This window comes from Sceloporus undulatus, chromosome 6 (genome assembly GCF_019175285.1).
Source record: "Sceloporus undulatus isolate JIND9_A2432 ecotype Alabama chromosome 6, SceUnd_v1.1, whole genome shotgun sequence".
Lineage (NCBI taxonomy): Eukaryota > Metazoa > Chordata > Lepidosauria > Squamata > Phrynosomatidae > Sceloporus > Sceloporus undulatus.
Window position 1 is genome coordinate 31,636,091 of NC_056527.1, and position 4,041 is coordinate 31,640,131.

Below are 4,041 nucleotides of genomic sequence, written 5' to 3' on the forward strand. Positions count from 1 at the left end.
CAGCCCAGTTCAGGACCACAGCATTGTGCTGGTCTATTCAGCCCATCTGTTTTGAGCTGAAGGGAGAAGACTTTTTTTTTGTAATGTTTAGGTTTTTATTTTTAAGTGTCAGAGCCAGACCTAAATCAGATGTAGGGATGGTGGCAGAGGGAGAACATCCAGAAATGCAAACTTTAACAGTGCAAATTCCTTTTGTGTTTCTCTTCTCATCTTGAAAATTGAAATATAAGTTTGCCTCTTTTTCCCAAGTTGACGTTGCTCATTTCAGTGCGGTGGTGATTTCTTTGGCTGGTTTTTTTTTTATTCCTTTTTTCCTTTTTCAAATCTCTGACGTTAGAACAGCAGGAATTCTTGTGGTAAGCCTGAGCAATTTCTTTCCACTTTTAGTGAATTCTTTCAGAAACATTTTCTCCCTCATTTTTTTATATATTGAGGGCCCGTACAAACAGGCCATAATAAAACTGCTTCGTGTCACTTTGGAGGTATGCTGTTTAAATGATGCATGCATCCTAAGAGTCTGGAAGCCACGCCAGAGCCACACCCGTCCTTAGGACTGGAGCATGGCTTTGGCATGGCTCTCGGACTTTTAGGATGCATGCATCATTTAAACAGCATACCTCTAAAGTGACCTGAAGCAGCTTTATTTTGGCGTGTCTGTACAGGGCCATAGTCAGTACTGTGACTTTACAAATGGCAATATGGAAAATTTCCTACCTTCAAGGTTTCTTCAAACAAAGCCATTTTATGTCTACTAGTTTTGCATCCACTTACTCTTCGTATAAATATGCTGATAATCTCACCTATGTTTAGTCCATTCAACTCAAAACATCCTGCCTGGAATGGGCATGTTCTTTACATCTACATTGAAGGCTCATTAGAAATAGAAATAAAATTCAAAAATATAAAAAAATTTTTTTTAGAAAAACATGTTTTTCTGATGTTAAGAAACCCTCTTGGGAAGACTCCTGGATTGATGAGAATCTTTGCAGTTCTTAACTTATTCTGCAGAAAATTCGCACATAGTTGTTTTGCACAGAAAATAAGAATTCTATGCAGGAAACAGCATTTTCTACATGGAAAATAATATTTCAATGTAGAAATATATTTTCTATGCAGAAAATACTGTTTTTTGTGCAGAAAATGCTGAAATTGGGGGTTTATTTTGCCTAAAATTAATACATAATAATAATAATAATAATAATAATAATAATAATAATATAGTTTATTTATACCTCCCACCTCTCCCATGGATCGAGGTGGGATTACAACCTTAAAAGACACTTAGTACAATTTACAATCAATATAACAATAAAATACTAACACTGAATTTACCAAGAATTCCTATTAGTTCTCTAAAAATTACAATTTGTCCATTAGCCAACAATCAGAGTCAACGAAGATCTGTCATCATAACCTTTTTATATGGAATTCAGTGGATAAGCCCGCCGAAAGAGATCCGTTTTGAGTGCCTTCTTAAAGGCCTCTAAGGTAGTAATGAGACGGATCTCTTCCGGTAGGTCATTCCATAATCTTGGGGCTGCGCCAGTGAATGCCTTATGTGAAGTTGTCATTAACCTGGTATTATAATATTCTAGTAAGAACTTCCCAGATGTTCTGAGAGTGCAGGGTGGATTATGTAGGGAGAAGCGCTCCCATAAGTAACTCAGGCCCGAGCCATGTAGGGCTTTAAAGGTAATAACTAACACCTTGTATTGCACCCAGAAGCTAATTGGCAGCCAATGAAGAGATTTCAGTATTGGTGTTATATGGTCAAACCTAGATGTTCTGATGACCAATCTGGCTGCTGCATTTTGAACCAATTGAAGCTTCCAAATTTGTTACAATGGTAGCCCAAAGTAGAGCGCATTGCAGAAATCTAACTGAGAGATTACCAGTACAAGTACTACTGCTTCAAGGTCCTTTCAGTCCAGGTAGGGACGCATTTGGCGTATCAACCGAAGCTGATACCAAGCACTCTTGGCCGTTGCATCTATTTGAGATATCAATTGTAAGGACAGATCCAAGAGTACTCCCAAATTGCGAACCTCATCCTTTAGGGGAAGTGTGACCCCATCCAGGACTGGGTGACAAAACTCCATCCCTGGACTTGGGGTACCTATTGCGAGTACCTCCGTTTTCTCTGGATTCAGTTGGAGTTTGTTTTCCCTCATCCAGCCCATTACCGATCCAAGACAGGCATCCAGAGGAGAGATGCCATCCTTAGTTACTGCAATAGTCGGGCACATAGAGAAATAAATTTGGGTATCATCAGCGTACTGATGACATCGTGCCCCATGTCTTCGGATGATTTCTCCCAGTGGCTTCATGTAAATGTTGAAAATTTGTATCACAAACAGCATCTTCTGTGCAGAAATTCATATTTCTGCATCAAAATATTATTTTGCATGCCAAAATTTTCTCTGCAGAAAATGCTGTCATCTATACAAAAGAACCACATTCAAATTTTGTGCAGAATAAGTCCTGAATTACAAAAACAAAGAAACAAAAAACAAGTGTGTGGTTTTCAAAGATATCTTGCAGCATGAAGAAAATTGATGAAATTATTTGTTAAACCTTGGCTGCATCCATACTGCAGAAATAATCCTTTTGGTGACACAACAAGCTACAATTCCCATAATTCCATAGCATTGAGCCATGGCACTTAAAGTGGTGTCAAACTGGATTATTTCTGCAGTGCATATGCAGTATTTCTTAAGAATTACATCCCAATGAAACAGAGAGAGCATGCTGTAAAAACACTATGATGTCCTAACTGTCCTTCATCTGTTTTTCTTTTTCTCTGGACCACAGGATAAACAGGGCAGACATTAGGTCAGGAGATCTTTTGATACATCTCTGAGGAATTGGAAGAAGATCTCAAAGCATTTCTGACTCCAAACAGGTTTAAAAATTACAAGTAAAACTACAAATACTGGGGGAGGGTTGTCATAGCTGACTCTCATATTAACCCCTTCTTTGTCAGTATTAACAACCTTCTTCTACATATATAGCAGTCAGCATGCCTCAGCATTAACATGGACCTCTTTGCCTGCCTTACTGGTAGCGCTGCAGTCTAACTTTGGCTGCAACATCTGGGAGGGAGCAAGGAAATATGAGAGTCTGGAAATGTAGCCAATAAAAGTTCAGCTGGGACAGCACAGGCTGAAAAATCATCTGGAATGTGACAACATCAACTGCTTTCCAGTAGAAGTTATGGACCTGGAAGCAGCTGTGGAAAGTGTAATTTACCCATACCCAAAGTAAAGCAAAAAAGAAGGGGGAGGGGAGCAGCTTGCATGCTGAGACATGCATCTCCTGCTGCAAGTTCTATTCTCATTCCAAATGTGCAGAAATAGGCAAGCCTACTTCTGCTTAGGTTCATTACTCTAACGCATAAACTTTGTGTGCATGGAGTTCAGGTTCTTAATAGAAGTATACACCCTTCAACATTTCACAGATGAAAATCAGGACATGTGTGACCAAACAACCTCAAAGCCTGCTGGGAGAGGTTTCACCAGTTTGCTTTTGCATGTGCCTACAGATCAAACATGCTGTAGTAGTCTGAGTGTTGGACTAAGGCATTGGAAGACCAGGGTTTGAATCCCCATTCAGCCATGGAAACCCACTTGGTTATCTTGGGCAAGTCACCATCTCTCAGCCTCAGAGAGGAAGGCAAAAACAAACCTCCTCTGAAGAAATTCTTCCAAGAAAATCATATGATAGGTTCGTCTTAGGGTTACCAAAAGTGGAAAATGACTTGAAGGCACAATATCTGGGTAAGGCAAGGTTTTATCCCCCCCCCCCCCCCCCCGCTATAGTAACTGAGTGCAAACTACTTTTGCATTTTGAAATCAGTTTGCAACAACTGAAGTAAACTGAGGATAAAGGGGAGAGAGAGTGAGACATTCTGAAAGCCACAATAAAAGTGGAATGATAGATTAAATCTGGATTGTACCTGCCAACCTAGAAGAATTGGAGGGTACAAAATTGTACAGTAACAGTTAGGCCTCTAACCACATCTTCACTGTGAATGCAAATGAA